Consider the following 22,364-nt stretch of genomic DNA (forward strand, 5'->3'; position numbering starts at 1 on the left):
AGATTATCCAACCTGTAGTGTCAGAAGCAGATGGAAAATGGGTAAAAAACCCTCCACAATGCTTGACCCATCAAAGCAGAATTTTCTGGGTTCTGATGTTTTGTCCTGGTCTATATTTATACGCCAAATCAGCCAGCAATCTTGGACATAACGGAAAATCAAAACCTTTGTCTTCTGGTTACAGTCTCTTGCTGGGCCTGAGGAAGCACTTGGCCCAGAGTTGCCCTCAATGACTTTCTAAGTGCAATGTGGACCACAGGCAGAGAGAGGGAGGGGATGATCTCCATCACGGAGCCCCAGCCCTCGATTCCTGTGCAGATGAGAAGGGGGAACGGAATTGTGGCCGTTGATTCAAAGGACAGCACAGAGAGGGCTGGGTGCTGTCTCTCAAGGGACTATTGCTACAGCCTTAAGTGGTATAAGAAGGGTGAAAGTCATCCTATTTAGAGTTCTATTGAAAATGTGATTTGCAAATGGATTCTCATTTTATTCAGCATGGCTCTGAAATCTGTGCAAAAGACTAGTGACCAGGGGGTAAGTATCAACATCAGAATGTCCCCATATGTGTGGCAGAATAGGATCTTTAGACTTATGGATAGGCGCTAGAATCAACCTGAGCACTCATGCATATGGTGCCCTTAATAAGCCTACCCCACTCTTTGTCAACCTCCTCCTCTTGTCTGTCATTAAAGTTCGTAAAATGCTGGAGTAGGTGTCAGGATGGAGGAAATGGAGCATGCCACAGGGCCTTTTCTCCCTGTATGGCCCTCACAAACTACATGTACATCGATGCCATACACAGTATAAAGATCAACAAAAAGAGCAAATAAAGCCCACATCTTCCCATAAGTAGAAAGCTCAACATCAGTGTTATCATCAAAATTATCATCAGAGTTATCTCCTGAACTCCTGCTACAAAGATTTGTGGAGAGCTAGTGAGTCCAGAAAAATAGTCCAGAAAAGAGAAAAGGGCCACAGAGGGCCCAAACATGAGCTAAGATGTTGCCCAGAAACAGAAAATCTACATTACCTATGAAAATTCTGAAAAAGAGTCCTGGTAGATTGAAGCTTTGACAACAGGAAAGGGACAGGAAAGCATGAGGGACCCAAGGTAACAGGCCTGGAAAATCTTCATTGCTGAAAGAGACGAGGGTAAAAGGGAAGGAGGGAGGCACTCTTTAGATATTGATGATGAAAAAGAAAATAACGCAGTGGGGAAAACATGTGGTCCTGCAGGACAACAGGAAACTAGAAAGTCAGACAATGCCAACCCCTAAGCCCATCACCAGACATGAAAGCCATACATTAATGAGTTTTTCTTTACAGATTATTTTAATAGAATTCTGCACATCAGTATATATCTACATCTGTCTGTCACTGGATGTCTATATCATTCACTATGTTATGAACAGGAACATAAATGAAATAGAGACTCTTTTTCCACAATTAAAAATATATGTACAGACTCATTTGTCTGAAGTTTCATATCTACCAAAACTTAGCAATGTAGACTATTATGCCTGACTCACAATTTATTTTTGATCAAATGTGAAATGGCATATTGAACTTGTGAGAAATAACTTTATTCATTAGTCCCCAAAATGGATTGTAATTATAGAAACTAAGAAATTACAGAAATTATAGAAATCGACCCTTAAGGAAAGAAATGGACAAAATATCTTTTTTTTTTCTTAATAACCTTATCTATTCATTGGTTGAAAAGATAGTTGCACCTTATCTAGTCCAGAAAACTTGATTAAAAACATCAAGTTGTTTGTTGTTTCAAGAGACACATCTAAAAGTTGAGGCTATACAAGGGTTGAATATAAAAGGATAGAAAGAAACGGGTCATTCAATACCAATGGAAAGTAAAACCTGAATAATTAGGAATAATATCAGACAAAATAGACTTTAAGTGAAAGTGTTACTGGAGACAAAATTGGTGCTTTCTTAAGGAATATTAATTGTTTCACTGGGAAGGGATGATACCTGGAACTATAATTGTAAATGTATACTTCTACTGATGTGGCCTCAAAGTGTATAGAGCAAAAATTGAAACAATAACAGGAAAAATTAGAATCATTTTGGGAGAGTCTAAAAAGCTTTTGTATGAAACATTTCTAACATTCATAACAGAAGATCTTCCCAGGCCCAACACTTAGCTTCCATGATTACTCACTCCTGACACATTTTCTTTCCTTTATATTTTCACCCACTTTCAACCTCGTCTCCGTCCTCACCCCCTGATATTTTCAAACCATAAACACCACATCTGTAAATGTTTCAGAATGTATCTTAAGAGACAAGCAATCTCTTTTTAAATAATAAAAATAACATTGTAGCACTTCTCCAAATTGATAGTAACTATTAAATATCATCACATATTGTGCTCCTATTTCTCTGATACTCATAAATTTTTAGAATTTGTTTGACTTATGCCATCTAAAATTTTAATGTTCCTGATAGTTGACCCTTCACATCTCCTTCCCTGTTGGATTTTTCTTAGTAGCATTTGCCGTTAACATACTATATATTCTATTTGTTATTGTGTTTAGCATCTGTCTGCCTAGCAGAACAGTACTTGGAATATAATTAGCTACCAATATAATTGTTGAATAAATGCATATGTTTGGAGTTAGAAACAAATGATTTATTTTGCTAGTACATTATGAGAGGTAGAAGAATAATATATGGGCTGGAGCCTTGTGATTCCTGGTAAAGCCCCTCTTCTCTCTCTCTCACCACAATGGGCATGGCTATGTGAAGGATGCACACATGGATGAGAATGTAATGCCTTAAATTCAGATGAAAAAATAAGACCTGTAGACAGAAGACAGTAATAGTGCCAACAGAATTCAAGGACCCACTTCATCCTGTAGACAAGGAATCCTTTGAATGCCTTTCTATGCCTTTTTTATTTTTAAAGATTTTTATTTATTTATTTTTTTCCCCCAAAGCCCCAGTAGACAGTTGTATGTCATAGTTGCACATCCTTCCAGCTGCTGCACGTGGGACGCGGCCCCAGCATGGCGGGAGAAGCGGCGCGTTGACGCGCGCCCGGGATCCGGACCCAGGCCGCCAGCAGCAGAGCGCGCGCACCCAACGACCAAGCCACGGGGCCGGCCCTATGCCTTTTTTATTTTTAATTTAAAATTTTTGTTATTGAGGTAGAATTGAAATATAACATTATGTTAATTACAGGTGTACAACATAATGATTTGGTATTTGTAAGTATTGTGAAATGATACTTACCATAAGAAGTCTAGTTAACATCAGTTGCCATAAAAAGTTACAAATTTCTTTTTTTTTTTTAAAGATTTTATTTATTTATTTATTTTCCCCCCAAAGCCCCGGTAGATAGTTGTACGTCATAGCTGCACATCCTTCTAGTTGCTGTACGTGGGACTCAGCCTCAGCATGGCCAGAGAAGTGGTGCGTCGGTGTGCGCCTGGGATCCGAACCCCGGGCCACCAGCATCAGAGCGCGTGCACTTAACCCCTAAGCCACGGGGCCGGCCCACAAATTTCTTTTTGAGAAGAGAACTTTTAAGGTCTACTGTCTTAGCAACTTTAAAATATGCAATACAGTATTATTAATCATAGTCATCATGCTGTACATTACATCCCCATGACTTATTTTTTTTATACCTGTAAGATTCTAACTTTTGCCTCCCTTCACCCGAATTACCCACACCCTATCCCGGCCTCTGGCAACCACCAATCTGTTCTTTGTCTGTATGAGCTTAGTACGTTTATTTTTGTTTGTAGATTCCACATACAAGTGAGATTATGTGGTATTTTTCTTTCTCTGTAGGACTTGTTACACTTAGCACGAGCATAATTATGCTTAAGGTCCATCCATGTTGTCGCAAATGGTAAGACTGCATTCTTTTTATGGATGAATAATATTCAATTGTATACATACACCACAATTTCTTTACCCATTCATCCATTGATGAACACTTAGGTTTGTTCCATATCTTGGCTATTGTGAAGAATGCTGCAATCAACGTGAGAGGCATATATCTTTTCAAGTTAGTGTTTTCATTTTCTTCAGATGAATACTCGGAAGTGGAATTGCTGGATCATATGGTAGTTCTATTTTTAATTTTTTGAGGAACCTCCATACTGTTTTCCATAGTGGCTGCACACTTTATTCCTGCCAACAGTGCACAGGGTTCCTTTTTATCCACATCCTCACCAACAATTGTTATTTGTTGTCTTTTGGAGGATAGCCATTCTAGCAGGTGTGAGGTGATATCTCATTGTGGTTTTGATATGCATTTACCTGCTCATTAGTGATGTTGAGCATCTTTTTATATACCAGTTGGCCATTTTTATCTTCTCTTTGGAAAAATGTCTATTCACATCCTCTGTCCAGTTTTTAATTGGATTGTTTGTTTTTTGCTATTGAGTTGTATGAGTTCTCTATATATTTTGGATATTAACCCCTTAACAGATATACGATTTGACACTGTTTTCTCCCATTCGGTAGGTTGCCTTTTCATTTTGTTGATAGTTTCTTTTGCTGTGCAGGAGTTTTTTTAGTTTTATGTAGTCCCACTTGTTTATTTTTGCTTTGTTGCCTTTGCCTTTGGTGTCAAATCCAAAAAATCATCACTAAAACTGATGTCAAGGAGCTTACTGACTATGTTTTCTTCAAGGAGTTTTATGGTTTCAGGTCTTACATTCAAGTTTCTTCTCTTCCTATTTTAGAGTTACACTGAAACCTTTACTAAAGCCAGTCTTGTGTTGAGGATAGAAAATGCAAAGATGACTTCTGGGGTTTGTATGCCCTGTCCTCCCCAGGGCTGATATTATTAGAGGAATAATTATATGATGTCTTCAGCTTGTGCCTGAGGAGACTGTGGAAAGATCCCCAGTCCTATTTTATGATGCTCTTGCAGAATTATAGTCTCAGCTTTAGTGGTTCAGTCCTCCAGGCAGAGACCTGCACTTCCAAGATTAGGACTTGAGCAGCTGTTCATGAATAGATTACCTCCTTAAGAGGCCCTTAGAGATATAATGCAGGAACGGTAGGTTGATTTCCTTTAGAGCTTTGCTTCCAGATGGTAGAAACAAACTACTCCCAGGGAGTATACACTACTTCCAAGGAGTAGTGTCCCTTGAGTTTGGACACTAGAAAAGATTTTAAGCAGGTCCCTGGGGAAATGGGGAATGGGGATGGCAGTGTGAGGTAATTAGAGGAGTTAGATTGGACAGAGAGTACCTTAAATTCCAGAAGGGTCTATAAAATGGAGATAGGTTCCAGTCACTTTGAGGTGGAGCTGTCATCAACATGATTTCCTAAGGTGTCTACCATTCCTGGTTCAGAGTATTTTCTATGTGGAGAGTGTGGTGATTACCTGGAGAGAGAGGGGTTAAGGATCAGCCCACTAACCCCTCCTTCCCACTGCCCATGGGTAGGAGAGTGAAGGCAGAATATCCAATGGAGCAGGAATCTAGGGAGGAGAGGTAGAGGGCAAGTGGGGATAGATAGAAGAGAGACAGGCAGGATCCACCTTTTACCATCTCCCAGGCTTCCAGCCAGCACCAACAAAGCACCAACACAGGTTCCTTTGGGTGGAGTAGGGCACAGGGCTCCCATGCAGGAATCAGCATCATGGGGCAACGGGTGCTATTTTTCATTGGCTCCCTTCTGCCTGGGCTCCTGCTCTCAGAGGCTGCCAAAATTCTAACTGTGTCCTTCCTGGATGAGTGCTTGGCCAAGAATCCAGAGACAAGAGTGTCCCAAGCACCTGTGCCAGGGATTAGGCAAACAGCCCTTGCTCAGGGCATAATTCCGTGTGGTTTTCCAGATGGGCAGGTTTGTTTCCTTGGCCTAAGGATGAAGGGGTAGGCACTGTTTGTGGAGGCAGAAAGGGGCCTCTACCACCACCAAAGTGGAGAAGATAGTTCTGGATAAAACAGAAATACTCTTTCTTCTCTCTTCTTACTCAGGACCATCTACCTATAATACAGGGCTGGGGCCAGAAGTTTAAGATCCAGCCCAGTGCAGGAGACCCTGGTCCACTTTCTCCAGGGCACAGGCCGGACATTCAAAGGCTCAACCTAAACTTCTCGGGGTTGCACAGCAGTTGCCAGTAAAGACTGTGGCTAGTGTTTGCAGACTCTTGGAGGACAGGAAAGGTGCTCCTGGGGGCAGTAGCACTAATTTTCTGTGGCAGCATGGGAGCCAAAGTGGAGCAGGGAAGGTATTTCAAAGACAATTAGGGGGATATTGTGTTTTCATCCAGGGGAAACAAGGAGATCTGACCAGGGCCGAGGAGTGGACCTCACACATTCAGGTTTTTCCTGGCCCCCCCTTTCTTTCACTGGTGCTGGTAGAAGTGTTTGAAGGACTCGGGGAAATGTTAAGTCTGCATTTTATGCCCTCAGTTTTATTTCCTTTACTTCTGCACCAATGAGAATAGAATATGAAAGGGAAAAATATATCATGAAGAAGGGGTCATGATAGGATAGAGTTTCCCAAAACTTTATTTCAACCTCACAGTGGGATCTCTTAAATCACTTTTAGGTCACCAAGAATCAGGGGATCTTAGAGCTGGAAGGACCCATAAATCATCTAATTCAGCCCCCACTATGTTTTCCTCAGCGGGAAACTAAGGGTCGGGGAAGGGAGGCGCCATTTGTAGGACTGCACCAGACCTCCCGAATGGTGGACACCATGTATTTACTTACCCCAAGCATTTCTTACCCGAATACTATTGTCTCCATAGCTCCCAATCTCACCACTTTTCAGTGGGGAGTTTTTATAATGATTATTTAAAAAACCCTATAACAAAATCAAAAAGCTTTCTTTGTTTTCTTTCTGATTGTTAGTAGCGATGAAGCAAAAGAACTTCTTCCCCTCTTGAAAGTACCTTGTTCTCCTGCCTCAGACTGAGAGGGAGCTGGTGTGGTTTGTGAGGTGCTGGAAGCCCCTTCACTGGGATGCACTGGGGCTCACCAAGACCCTCCATGATTGGATGTCTGTGTGGTCACCCCTTCTTCCTGGCTCCCAGGTCTAATATGGACTAAAATGTGGGTATGAGACGGAGGTCATTTGTACTTTATACCTCCCCTGGTATTTCAGACTGTGCAAGCCTGGGTGTAAAAACCTGAGAAATAGCTACACACCATTTCTCTAGTACTACACCCCGTCACCCCCACCTCCAAACTTTTGGCATTTCCAATTAACTCCTCTCCTGATCTGACATTCTCTGCTACTTATACCTTTAGATTCAATCAAAGGTCCCATGTTGGAGTGGGGTCTAAGAGAAGGCATTAGTGTGATGGAACTTGTACCTCCCCCATGATCAAGCTTCTCTTTCCTTAGGATCCCAGGATTGTCCTAGGATGGTTGATGTCTCAATCTTCATGCCTATATGATCCTGTAGGCCCAATCCAGGGCCCACGCAATTATCCTGAATGTCTTAATTTGATGTTCTGCACAATTGAAGCACCAGCTGAGAAAAGACTTCCCAAATATGTTTGAATCTCAAGGATTTAGACTCTAAGTAGTGGCTCTATGTCCTTCTGCTCCAATGGCTGTTTCTTGGATTCACATTCAAGCTCTCATATTTCTGGCTCCTACACTAACATAAATTTCCAAAGATAAGGATTCCAGAAATAGCTCTGATCGATTGTGCATTAGGACCCTTCACGCTCACATGCACAGCACTGTGCCAAAATTTCTTCCAGTGCAGTCATTTCTTTAGGACACTATGTCTCCATAGGGCCCCAGCTAAAACACAGCATGCACCTTAGGATCAAGAACTCCTTAAGGCTTAAGCACCAGGAGGCTCATCACATTGACATGGAGGCCAGAGTCAGAAGAGAGGATCTATGATGGAGGTTTGCCACAGGTCAAGGATTTGGGCCAGCAGGCTCTGGGTAAGTGGGCTAGGGCGTACCCAGATGGATACAGAAAGTGCAAATGATGAAGTTCATCTTTCTCTACTCACTGTCAACTTTCTGTTTCTCTACCTCTTGTCTTATGGATTTATCACCTCATCAACCTCAGAACCTCTGTTCTCAACATTACAAAAATGAAGTTGTGCCTTGTTCCTAGGTGGGAGCCACTATCTACTAATGGACCAAATGTCTCATATTCTTCAAGATCATGGTCATAATGTCACCATGTTTCTCCAGAGCACAAATTTATTGATGTCAGGTATCTTTTCTCACTAATTCTTGACTTCTTCTACTCCAGGCAACGAACAGCAATGCCTTTTGCATACAGGGGCTTTTAAAATGTAATTGGACTTAAAGAATAAAAAATTGTGTGTGTGTGTGTGTGTGTGTGTGTTTATGTAAGGTGTTGGAAACCTTCTGGGCTCTGTCAACAAGACCTCCACACTCTTCTGTGCCATATTTTCCTCCCTTACTTGGATTTCTACTCCATCCTAAGCAATCCTCCACACAATCAATAATTGTTGATTACTCTGTAAGTGCTTGTTTATAACGTGGCTTGAAATTATGTTGAACAGAAATGTTCAGCCATAAATAGGATTTCTAATAGGTAAGGATCAATTTTCTTTTCCTATAGCATAGATTAAGTTCTCCTCTTACGACGTCTGAAATTTAAGGAAGCTTTCTCAGGGAGTTCCTTATTTATGCAGCTAAGATCAGAAGCTATCATTGAGATGATCTTGTTTTCTTGAAATTTCAGTGACTGCCCATGAGTTTGTGTATAGTGATGTTGGAAGTTCCTAACTGAGTCCTTGAATGGACAGAAGTTTAGCTAAAATGAGCTCATAAATGTTATCAACTCTTCTCTGCTGACAGACAAGAGAATGGCAGGTCAGAGATCTGAAAAGATTTGCTCAAGGTCACATGCAGGCTACTAACATTGTTGGGTGGATTTAGGACTTTAAGCTCTGGATTGTTCAATACGAAGTATTTCTCAGGCATTGATTTTTCAAAAAAATTCCAGTATTAAGAAACATTTTAGAGGAACAAAATCTGAGAAATTATGAAACTTTGAAGATGACTTCAGGCTTTCTTATTGTTAAGATTGTTTTACAACAATTTTTTTTGTGAAAATTTCTGTTAAGTTTTTTGTTGTGGTAACATATGCATTACACAAAATTGACCATTTTGACCATTTTTGTGTACATTTTAGTAACTTTAGGTCCATTCACATTGTTGTTCAACCATCACCACTGTCCACCTCCAGAACTTTGTCATCACCACAAACTGGAACTCTGTACCCTTTAAACAATATCAGCCCATTACTCTCTGCCTCTGATAACCAGTATTCTCCTTTTGTTCTTAATAATTTGACTGGTCTCAATACCTCGTATAAGTGGAATTATACAATATTTGTCCTCATATGTCTGGTTTATTTCACTTAGCATAACGTCTTCAGCTTCATCCAGGTTGTAGCATATGTCAGAATTTGTTTCCTTTTTAAGGCTGAATAACATTCCATTGTATGTATGTACCACATTTTGTTTACCCATTCATCTGTCACTGGACATTTGAGATGTTTCCGTCTTTTAGATAGTGTGAATAATGCTGCTATGAACACTGCTATACAAGTATCTGTCTGAGTCTCTACTTAAAAACATTTTAATTACCTTCTAGATTGGTTCTGTTTTCTTTATTGAACGTCATTTATAATCAAATCCTTTTGCATCTATCCCCACTGCAGATCTGATTAAATAGCCATAGTGTATTAATTTGTAGTGTAATTATTTTCAACTTAAAAAATTGTAATTAAATTTAATTAAAATGTTAAATTAAATCAAGTTAAATTAAAAATTTAGTTTGAAACATAATTTTGGCAGTTACCATGAACTTTGAGAAACTTTTGAAAGCTACAGACCTTCTACCTCTTTAACAAATATATTTACACCAAAATCTATAAGCAATTCAAGGTGTTCATGGACACCTTCAGTTTTATCTATAGGCCTCATGCTTAAATGTCTAGAGTTTCTTTCACTGTTCTCCATTCATGACCATTTTTGAGGCTTTGAAACAGCATATTTATACTTCACTTCAATTATACAGCCTGGCTAAATGTATGCAAATAAGGAAAACACATGATTGGGTTATTATTTCTGACCTGATGCCAGTTTCAGTGTGTTGAAATATTTGAACCATGCACTAACTCCTTGTTTGGACAGACTTTCCCATCTTGTTTATTCATTTACAAATTCTATAATGAGTGACATGAGTGGCACTGAAGTAGCAAAAATCTCTAATGCTCACGTGTACTAATGCTCCAACCAATATCTGGAATCACAATTGGGTTATAGGGAGAGGCCGATAGGACTTTGAGGGTCATGATAGAAAAAGTCTAGATTGCCTTGAATAGATTGTTGGTAGAAATGTGGATGTTAAGAACTCTGCTAATGAGGACTCAGAAGGAAGTGAGGAGCATGGGAGAGAAAATCTATATCATCTTAGACAATATGTAAATCATCCTAGACAGAATATGGGTAGAAATATAGATGTTAAAGGCTTCTTGCTATTGGTAGTAAAATGTGAGAGGAAACAGATAAATTGAAGGAGGAACTATTAAGCATAAAGAAACCAGGACATTATGATTTTGGAAATTCTCAGACTCTCTTGATTGCAATAGATTCTAAAATTAGGGGATTCACTGTGAGGAAAACAGTGAATTCTTTTATATTGTAGAGGAAAATCAGTGATATGGCTATTTTGCCCCTGGAAGATTAAAAAGTCAGAGTATTTAGTCTCATAGAGAACACTTTGAAGATTAGATTTGTGCCTCATGGATCCCTTTAGCCCTATTGGCTGATGTCAAAAATAGAGATGAAATTACTTTGTAAGAATCAATGGAGCAGCCTCTTGTCTAGTGGAGTGAATTCCCATGACATACCCAGGAGATCCACAAGGTAATTGAGAATTTTATATCAGAAGAAACACTACCAGTTTGGACTGAAAGAAATAGAAGATGACATAAAGAAGGCTGTTAGACTCCCCAAAAGTGACAAATAGGCTGATAAACTATTCAGCTGCAATTTCATGATACTTTTTATGAAGAACAAAGGAGAATTCTGAGGGTGAAGCAGTGAGAGCAAAGGGTAGAACTTTACCCAACTCCAGACTCTCACCCATACTTGATTAAATTATTTGGATGATATAATTTGGGACTTTTGAGCTGATGATATGTTGGTGAGAGTTTGAACTATGAGTTGATAGTGTAATGGTTTGAAACTATTTGCAATGTTGGGATGGAGTGAATGCATTTTGCATGCGGAATGTACTTGAGTGTTTCAGGTGCAGAGAGCAGAATGTAGTAAGAAGATCATGTCCCCCAAAGATATCCATGTCTCAATCCTTGGAACCAGCAAATATGCTACCTTACATGGCAAAGGGACTTTGCAGGTGATTAATATAAGGATCTAGAGATGGGGAGATTATTCTGGATTATCCAGTTGGGCCCAATATAATTACAAGAGTCCTTCTATAAGAAAGAAGAGGACAGGAGAGTAAGAGGAGGAAATGTGATGATGGAAGGAAAAGTCAGAGTGTTGTGCTTGCCAGTTGGAGGGAGGCAATGAGCCAAGGAATGCAGGCAGCTCTAACAGATGGAAAAGGCAAGAAAACAAATTGTCCTCTAGGGCTTCCAGAAGGAATGCAGACCTGCCTACACCTTGATTTATTCCAATGAGTCTTGTTTTGGACTTTTGATCTTTAGAACTATAAGATAATAAATTTGTATTGCGTTAGGCCTCTAAGATTATAGTAATTTTTCACAGCAGCAATAAGAATCTACTGTAGTCATCATAGGTGGTCAGGAGAACTCCAGGAGGCATGAGAGGAGGTTGCTAAAGCCTCTACAGTATAGGCAACTTTAGGGGGCACTAATGGCAGTGCCTATTGTATTGCAATTTGGTCAGAATCTAGAGCTTTTTGTGATTTGTGGTTTTATTCAAACTGGGCTGATTTCCAAGTAATAAGCATAAATGGACTTAAGTAAAACATGTAAACAAGAAAAATGTTGTCTCCCGATTGACAAAAGGCCTAAAGGTGTTGAACTTGTGGAAGTATTGTGGTGTTTTGAGTGAATAGTTGTTTCCTGACAGTGTCATGGATAGAGAGGCCTTAGACTGACCACATAATTCCCAGGAGTATAACTGAGGTACTAGCCTTGAGCTTGTGTGGGGGCAATGGTACATCCCTTTGTGTGAGCTCCTGTGTGAATGTTTCCATGTCTTGGATGAGTGTGGCAAATGAATCTCCTTGGAGGAGGATGTCCTCAATGTCATGTCAGACCTGTGCTCCTGGAGAAAGTTGGTTGTGGTTAAGATCTTGCTGACAAAGATTGAAGCAGTTGAAGTATCAGAAAGGTAAACAATTAAAGGAGCATTCTGTCCCTTCCAAGATGAAGGCAAACTACAGTTGAAAGCCTATTGAAATTGTTACTGGATAGAAAATATTAGCCAAGTCTATGATGTAAAGTGTTTGCCGGTAAATACTGGGATAGAGTCAGTAATTTCACTAAGATTGGATATGGGAACTTTCATGTGTGGAACCATGCATTAATCTCTCCCTGATCCCTACACGCAGTTAAGTTAGATGTCATGACTGATGAAGGCACACCTGCGTGAAGAGAGTATGAAAGGTTTATTATTCAAATAATAAGGCCATTTTTGGAAGAGCAGGACAGGATCCCAAGAAAATCTGAAAAATGTGTTTCCACAGCAGGGAGGGATTTTTATTGAGTTTTTATTGTGGTTAGGGGCTTGGATGTGGTGAGGTTTCCTTCTGATTGGCCTGAATTGCATGGTTTGAAACTCCCTTTAAGTCCAAGAGAGGGAGCATGGGGACTTTCTTAACAGCTTGTCCAGATGAAGCACAGAAGAGGGAGTGGGAGACAGGGCTTGAACCCTGTCAGCAGTCAAACATCAAAAACAGACTCAGACTTTGTATTACACGTGGGTGATGGGGAGAAGCCAAGTTGGTAAGTAGATGTGCAGAGGACTGCTATTTCAATTAAGCCATTGAGTACTTTCTACTGAATCAAAAAACTATTTGGATGCATCATTTTAAATAATGAGAATGAATTTTCCTAAACCAGAAAGAGCAAAGTATCTGGAATCAAAGAGACTTGTATTTAAATACAAACTGTACCACTTCCTATGTGTGCAAACTTGACAACTTATCTTAAACTCTATTACCTTTTATTTCTCATCTGTAAAGAGAGACAAATAGCTATAACTTCAGTGAAAGCTTTAAATGGAAGCTTCCAAAACTTTAAATTGAAAAGCATTCCTGAATCTTTGTAAGGTTCTCACTCCATGTTTTCAGTTTATAAGATTGAATGAATGAGAAAGCAACCAAACCAAACAAAAATATTTCAAAAGGCAAACATTCAAATAAATACAAAATTATTGGAACAAACAAATGTGGCTATCATCATGCTAATAATCCATGTTGTGTGACATATTTAACATTTAAACCCATTGGTGTTTTATTAGATTTTAAAGAGGAGGAGAAATCATACCAAGTTATCACTTGGCTTCCACCTGAAGATTCTAACAAAGAACATATGAAGTTTTATTATTTCTTTATGAAAGAAAATTTGCTTGGCAGGTAATTTATTTTTATTATTTGAGCTCAATAGTCACCATTTTAGTGATACAAATGAAGGGATAGATATATGTATGGTTGGACCGAGGATATAAGAAAGGGATGGATGGATGGATAGATGGATGGACGGATAGATAGATGAATGGATGGATGAATGCATAGAAGATAAGTGGATGGTTAGATAAACAAGTATTTCTCACCAAATCATCCAGTCCAGTCACTGGAGATTCTTTCTTACTCTGTATTGTCCCTCTTCCACTATCAACATGAATATATTTGTGTAGAAAGTGGGAGCTGTTCTTTCTGAGACTTCCTCACAATACTTCACTTAGAATCTTTGTCTACAATCTCACCAACACAAAAGCATAGGTACATCAACCTCTCACTCTTGGTATGTAAATGAGAACCATCTTTTCCCATTTATTTTTGCTGCTTCTTCTCACATATGTTCATTAATAAAGGGAAGACTTATGAACATATATTTTGTAGTACTTGAACATCTGACCTTGAAAAGTCATTTTGAACAGCAATTAACCTGGTGCAAAATAAGACATGAAGTTAATTCCTTTTGCTTCATCTTGAGTGGAAAGGAACAAATAACTCCTTAACCTGAGACATAAAAGTGGAGCAACAAAAATCTGTGTCTATCTCAGTTAATACAAGGGCTTTACCCCTTCTTTTTATGTTTAAAATTCTACTAAGTAGTCAAGGTCCTGCTTAAATCTGACTTTTTCCATAAAGCCTTCTTTCCTCACTCAGATTGGAAGATCCCAGTCCTTCCTGTACAGACCTGATCTAACCTACTTTTTTGACACTTACTGTTAGTCTATATCATCTTGCATTGTTAGTTATATAATTTAAGTATGTGCTTTGTCTCTTCTCCCCAAATTTAATATTTTTGAGGACAAGTACAGGTAACTGTGCTTTCTTGAAACTTTTTTTCTACCTATTAGCTAAATTTTAATGATGATTAATGAACTATGTTCTAGAAATTTTATAGCATTACTGAAATTATCCAACATATTTGGCAACCACTCCTTTGTTAGGTGAAATCTTTAAGAATACACAGCAGAGGATGATTTCAAGCAATCCCTTCCATTGTGATTTGAAGTTGATCCTAAAGATCAGGCAGAGATCTGCGTTTAACTAATGAGTTCTCAGCCTCTAGGCCTTCTCTATCTGAGGTGCAATGTTGCAGGGGCATAGAATTACAGGTGTGCCAGGGTATTGATTCTCTTGCCCCTCCATCCAGCTGGCAGGCCCCTGATGTCTTGAGCCCTTGCATCTGTTGCCTCTGGGACCTTAAAGTGCAGATGGGCATCCTCATCTATTTCCCCGTATGTTGTACAAACAGGAGACATAATCATATTCTATACAGGCAATGATGGGAAAGCATTGAAAGAAGATAGGTCCCTGGAATAATCTCATAGGCAAACTTTCAGTTATGAGTAAGCTTTGCCATTATCGTCTCTGGATACTTCACCTTTATTGAAGTGGAAAGTTTAATAAAGTGTTTCAAAACCAGGATTTTTTTTTTTTATTGCTTAACCTATGGGCATAGAAAGGTGGAATTCCTATTTTTAGCTGAGATATTGAGTTCTATGTGATCAAAGAATCCCTTGGGTGAGGTGATCTGTCATGTTCAGAAGACACAGTGATTTTAAAAAGTAGCCTATATGTCAATATTTCGGGGACTGTGTCATTAAGTAACTTCCACACTTTGGCTGAGTAAACAAGATAAATCACTCATCAAGAGTCAGTATGTAAATGAAGGTTAAGGAGACTATCTCAGAATTTATCAAGTAGAAGGAGACCTGTGAGGTCTGCTATGGTCATAGAAGACTCCCAGAGCAGAAGGCCTAACAGTGGCAATTCAATTTCAGTTAATGTAATTCAACTGTGCCCATGAATTTCAAGAACTGAGAGTTCCAAGATAAATTTTTTCACTTAGGGAGTGCTTGAGATGTGGATCAGAGAGGATAAGGGAGAGGAGGAAGGAAACACTCTCAGGAGCAGAACATCTGCCAGCCTGACTGAGAAGAGGGTATTAATGGACTTGGTGGAATAGGATGCTGCTGCTAGGGGTGGTCCTGCTTGCAGGGGGATTCCTTTTTACCCCAAGATTCTTGTATGAATTGTGAAATTAACAGCTTGAATGAATATTTATCATTTATTTTCTCTCTTACAGACACACGTTCGAAAACCTTTTAAAGTTGATGGAACTACTGGGACTTCAGTGCAATCATTTGCTAAGGAGAAATGATATCATGGATTCCTTAAAGAATGAGAACTTTGACCTGATATTTGTTGATGCATTTGATTTCTGTTCTCTCCTGGTTGCTGAGAAGCTTGGGAAGAGATTTGTGTCCTATTTCCCATCCCCTTGGGCAGCGTAGACCTTGAGCTCCCAAGCCCCCTGCCGGTATCCCGTTCCTTGCTAACCAACCACATGGACTTCAGGGACAGAATGAAGAACTTTCTGATGTTTTTTTATTTGTCCACTAAGCAATGGCAAATGCAGTCTGCATTTGACAACACCATCAAAGAGCATTTCCCCGAAGGCTCTAGGCCAGTTTTGTCTCATCTTCTAAAGAAAGTCGAGTTGACTTTTATTAACTCTGACTTTGCCTTTGATTTTGCTTGACCTCTGCTTCCCAATACTGTGTATGTTGGAGGCTTAACGGCCAAACCTGTTAAAGCAGTACCACAAGTAAGTAAAACCTTAGCACTCAGTAAGACTTCATACAGAGGTCTTCAGTGCAGAGCTGGGGGTTGCCCCTGCCAACGCCATCTTGGGAATGAGGTAGGGTGAGGCAAGTGAGGGACCTAGGGCTCACTTTTTAAAGGAAGTACTCACTTCCAGGGTCATGTGTGCACAGTATTAGGACTTGAACGCCTTGAGATTGAGGACTTCCTCAAATGGTACACCCAGGGTCATCTATTGTCTCACCCTAGTCCTGGCCCTGGTGAGATAACCCTTTTCATAAGCTGATATTTTCATTTGCATTTTGTATGATCATATGTACAGCAAGTAAGCAGTAAGCCTCTGTCACATGTCACATGCAAGAATTGTTAGGGAGGTGAGTTACTCACAATGAAACACAAAACACTGTGAGACAGGGTGTAACCAAGGCAGGACAGTGTGGGACTGACTGCAGGCATTTTCTCCAGTATCCCCTGCCTGTAGAGCCCTGGTTCCTATTTCCACCTAGACGGCCTGATTTGGTTGATCTGGGTTCTGGCCTGGGCATTGTAAGTTGTAAAAGCTGCCCCGTCGTTTTTAATGCGTAGACTCAGAACCACTGCTAGAAGTTTTCAAAATGGAGGTGAGCTGAGATTAGTTGATGCCTGATGCCAATCAGCACTGGGTTGCCATTTATATGGAAATTATATATATTTTGCCATGCAGAGGGAAGTATGATGGTCCTCAGTTTTATAAATGAGGGACTGAGGCTCAGGTGGTAGAAATGACTTTCACACCACCATACTCTTCAGAGCCAGAGAGATCCCTGATTTGGCCTGGGCATTCCAGGCACTGATATGTCAACCCTTCCTCTGCTGACCTTGCAGTGAGTGAGCAGGAAGAGTCAGAGAATGATGCCTGGGCTAGATGGGTTCTGAGTTGGTGGCAGGATTTTAGGAATGAGCTAGGAGGGAAGGCATTTCAAGTGGAGAGAACAGGGAGCCCCACGTGTGGAGGTAGCAGTGAGATGGCCATGACTCTGGGTTCCCTGGGTGACTCTGGCTAGAGTAGAGAGTGAAAGATTCAGTTGCACAAATATAATCAGGCCAGATTGCTGGAGGTCTTACCCAGGAGGGTGACTCAGGCCTTGGCCACGGGCAGGCGGAGGGCATGGTTAAGTAGGAGCATAATGGGCTTAAGGGTTGTAATGGCTGTGAGATGACAGAGACTTTTTTCAAAGCGTTTTCCTCTCTGTATTTTCCAATTTCTATATAAAGTTCTCACGTTTCTTTTGTAATAATAAAAGGTCGTTTTAAATTGCTCCTTTGAGATGGTAAATCAGGCAGTGTTATTCTGGTTGGAATCCACCCAACAGAATGAGAGTCTAGGAGCTGGAGAGGAGTCCCAGAAGTCCAGAGAGAGTCAGGGTCCTCAGAAATATTTGGAAATGAGAATTGAGAAAACAGTGATAAAGCCATGATTGCAAGGTCACAACCCTCCTTAAGAACTATTTGGGGGTCTTTAAAAATAAAGTGCGCAGGTCTGGGATGGGGGCTGGGATACGCCACTTTTTAAAACTCATCCCATGCAGATATACTTTGCAGTCATATGGGTGAACCACTGAGGTAGGAGATGAACTACAAAGATCAGTCACTGAGAATATCATGGAATGTTAGAGCAAAGCACATTATGTGGCACACTGGATGAGGGTATCCAGGTGCCTTCCCTATTCTGCCTCCACTTCTTCTTATGCCAGAGGCCTTCTCCCAGCTTCACCTCTCTAGCCTCCAGAAGTCCCATCTTCCTCTGCTGGACCCTGATCTCCACTGGAATTCTTCCTTACACTGCCACCTCTGGTCTGGTTTTGGAACAATCCCATGTCACCACGGACACAAAATGAGTTGAGAGTCTAGAACGGCTCTGATGATTGGATCAGGGTTTCAAAGAGGAAAGATGTTCCAACCACCATAATTAGCATGAGCACAGTCCAGAGGGTCCTGAGCTGTCTCAGGGGCTATAATAATAGTTTCAGGACAGTGAGGTCTAGGAGTGACAGGAAGGTATGCTTAGTTAATACCTGACTTTCATTTCCTGGCTGTCCTGGCATTTGTGACAGCTTTGTACACCTCCTTCGCTTTCTTTTCTCTCTCCAGGAATTTGAGAATTTCATTGACAAGTTTGGAGACTCTGGTTTTGTCCTTGTGGCCCTGGGCTCCATGGTGAGCAGCTATTCGTCCCAGGAGCTTCTCAAGGAGATGAACAGTGCCTTTGCTCATCTCCCTCAAGAGGTTATATGGAGGTATAAGGCTTCTCACTGGCCCAAAGACATCAAATTGGCAGCAAATGTGAAAATTGTGGACTGGCTTCCTCAGAGTGACCTCCTGAGTAAGGACTATGCAGGTCGGCTTCTCTCATCTTATTTACATGTCTTTGGGCTGCTCAGGGCTCTGACCTCCAGTTGGGCAATCCCATCATTGTGAGAAAGGCCTGCTGATAGCTAAAAGTAAGTCTCCAGAGGGCAGGGATGGAGCAATCAGCTGGAGTTTTGGGGGAATCAGCCTATACTTCCAATGAGATCAGAAGCCAAAACAGCTCTCTCCTCTTCATTTTTTTCCCCCAGGTTGGAAGTCTGCAGCCATTAAAGTCCCCTTGACTGACTGCATTTGGTTTTGAACAAGGTCACCCAAACACAATCCAAAATAACCTGTGAATTCTAAGAACATGTACCATGGAACAATGCCACTGTATTTAGTGTCTTCAGGAGAACCTATTCATCCACATGTTCTTACACACACACACATACACAGACAGACACAGTCACACACACACAACCTCCTTAGCTACTAAGGTGTGAGTGACTCATACCTTCACAACATTGATGCCCACAGTGCCTTCGGGATATGCCAAAATACCTGAGTGCCAAGCTGAGAAAACTCATAGCCAGTTCTTTGGTCCATTGAGTCTCTGGTACCAAAGATTCTCCCCACTTCCCAACAAGTTTGCTCTGTGCCCGCTGATGCTTCGTAGAGACTCCTCACCACCATAGCCACTGGCTGGATCAGAGGCTGTTAACCAAGACTATGACTCAAAGTCATCTGTGGAATTTAAGAAACAGATTCCTGGTTTGACTTCTGCAAGTGTATTTCTCTAAGTCTGGGGCAGGGCACGTGATTCTCATTTCAAAGAGACACAAGGAGATTCTGATGCACATCACAATTGAGTGTCACAGGCTGAGATGAACGCTTCACACTATCAACAATCACTTTAGTTAGCTCTACATAAGGATCAAATGGAAACAGTGAAACTGGACATACTGAGGTGTAGGGTCCAGTCTCTGCTTTCAAGGGTCTTCTCATATACTTGAGGAGATAATACATGCAGTATAAGTCTTAAGAGTGCTACATGAGTTGTGATGTCAATGAATGTGTCAGGAATTCAGAGAAGGAAATTAGTTGGCAAGTGAGAAAACATTGCTCGAAACAGAGATATGGAGACAGACAGAGACACAAAGAGAAACCAGAAATGAGAGAAGCAACGAAAGGCACTGGGATGATAGAGAGAAAGATTGCTGGCTGGCTGGCTGGCTGGCTGGCTGGATGGATGGATGGAGACATATGACTTGCTCAGCACCATTTTCTACAGGATTCACTGGGTTCTCAGTCTTAGCTAGATTCCAACTTTTCTCAAGGAGTCTCTGTACAAAGTCAAGGGCTGGGGTCCTGTATGTTGGAACATGCACCTTGAATGTGTCCCAAGCAAAACGTATCTTTACAATGGCTCCAACACACTTTGAGAATCCATTGTTATTTTCTTCTCCCCTTTAAGATTTACCTGGTATTTTAAAACTTTTCATGCTGAGATGTTCTGCTTTCTTATTTACAACAGCTCACCCTCACATCTGTTTCTTTGTCACCCATGGTGGGATAAATAGCATCATGGAGGCCATCCAACATGGCGTGCCCATGGTGGGGATTCCCCTTTTTGGAGACCAGCCTGAAAACCTGTTCCGAACAGAAGCCAAAAAGTTTGGTGTCTTTATCCAGTTAAAGCAGATGAAGGCTGAGACACTGGCTCTGAAGATTAAGCAAGTCATAGAAAACAAGAGGTATGCAGCTCTCAGGGCTTGTGACCACACAGGCTGAATGAAGGCATCAAACACAAAGGGCACATGTGGGTCTTTTTGCAATGAAAATTGAAACTTCAAGGACATAGAATAATATGTTTGTGGTGCTAACAGCTGACCTATTTCCTCTGAGAGCAAGACTAGGTTAGATTTAAGTTAGTTGCTGAGAATAATTTTCTAATTTATGGGCTGTGAGAAACCAAAACTACTTAAACAAGGCCTCTTTAAGAGGTCTTATATTTTGGGGTGCTTATAGTAGAATTTCAACTGATTAGGAGATGGTCTTTCTGTCCCAAGTATGTCACACTGTTCCCTACCTCAGGACCTCTGTCTATGCTGTTGCCCAGAACACTCCTTCCCTTCTCTTCACAGGGCTGGATCCTTCATCACATTGGGTCTCATCTCCAATGTTACCTCCTCAGAGAGGCCATCTTTGTCTGACAGTCCTAACTAGACTCCTCTCCCGCCCACTCCAGTCATCATTCATTATTTCCTTCTTAACACTTATCAGGATCTGTCTAACTCCATTTCATTAGGTTTTAATTCACTGTCTGTCCCCACACTAGAAAGTAGACTGTAAGCTTCCCCAGGACAGCAGCGTGTATCTCTTGGTTTCCATGACGTTCCCAGGGCCTAGCACAGGGCCTGCCACAAAGTAAGTTCGAAGGAATGTCTGTTAAGTGAGTCAACAAAAGGGCCCATAGATCTCTTAGGTAACTTCCCATCGAGGACAATGATCCTATAACCAAGATGGACTGAATATCTTATTAGGGTTTCAAAGACATAAACCCTGAATCAGGTATATGTTACAACGTATATATTTATATACACTTTTTCCTTTAGTGTACCATAATCTTCTTGAGATAAGGACTAGTCCTTATAGACTTAGTCACTCTTTTGTAGTTTAGTACCTTTAGCACTAAGCATGGATCCTTGCAGGTAGGCACCAGTTTGAACTTTTCAAGGGGACCCAGCTAGACAGTGGCAAGGCCAGGCCAACAACTTTCCCTTGAAGCAGAGTCTTTTGTGCATATGGTGGAAAGTGCCTGTGTGATACAAGCTCTCTAAGGCTTCTGAGAGCACGTGAGTCATGCCCCGCCTCTATCTCTGCCAATAGGTACAAATCTGCAACAGTGGCTGCCAGCATCATCAGGCGCTCCCACCCCCTGGCCCCTGCCCAGCACCTGGTGGGCTGTATCGACCACATCCTCCAGACAAAGGGTGCTGCACATCTCAAACCCCATGCCTTCCAGCAGCCGTGGCATGAGCAGTACCTGCTTGACGTCTTCTTGTTCCTGCTGGTGGTCACCTTGGGCACCGTGTGGCTCTGTGGGAAGCTGCGGGGTGTGGTGGCCAGGTGGCTGTGTGGGGCCAGGAAGCTGAAGAAGGCCTGATGCCAAGTGCAGCCTTGGGGGGTGGTGTGCTGGGCAGCCACTGGTTCTTTGAAGGTTTCCCCAGCACAGGCCACCCCTGGTGTCCTCCCCTCACCTCCAATTGGCACACGAATTGCTTCTCACTATTTTCTGCCTATGTTTAGAAAGCCTTATTATGCACTCTTGGACTCTTTTTTTAAAACTTATGATAAAATATACATCACATAAAATTTAGCATTTTGATCATTAAGTATACAGTTCAGCGGCATTTAAGTACATTCACATAGTCATGCAAACATCACTCCCATCCAATTCCAGAACTTTTTTCATCTTCCCAAACTAAAATCTACACTGATTAAACAATAACTGCCCATTTCCCTGCCCCTCCCCAACCCATGTCAGTCTCTGGCAACCCCTGTTCTACTGTCTGTGTCTTTGAATTTGATCTAGGGCTTCTTGACTTGCCCCTCATCAATGGACCCCTCTACTCAGACACAAGCCTTCACCAGCCAGCCCCGCCTTCCTCCTCACCCTCTGTCCCTAGTCACAGTGCTCTGACTATTTCATTCTCCCTCTCCAGGAGACTTCTCAGTCTCTTTCCCAATTTTTCCTTCTTT

General features: G+C 41.2%; 1 pseudogene; it reads left to right on the top strand.

The window, feature by feature from the left end:
• Window positions 1-5,625: 5,625 nt before the first annotated feature.
• Window positions 5,626-21,768, top strand: LOC131418917 (UDP-glucuronosyltransferase 3A1-like; annotated as a pseudogene).
• Window positions 21,769-22,364: the final 596 nt, after the last annotated feature.

The sequence above is a fragment of the Diceros bicornis genome, chromosome 20 (assembly GCF_020826845.1).
Source record: "Diceros bicornis minor isolate mBicDic1 chromosome 20, mDicBic1.mat.cur, whole genome shotgun sequence".
Classification (NCBI taxonomy): Eukaryota; Metazoa; Chordata; class Mammalia; order Perissodactyla; family Rhinocerotidae; genus Diceros; species Diceros bicornis.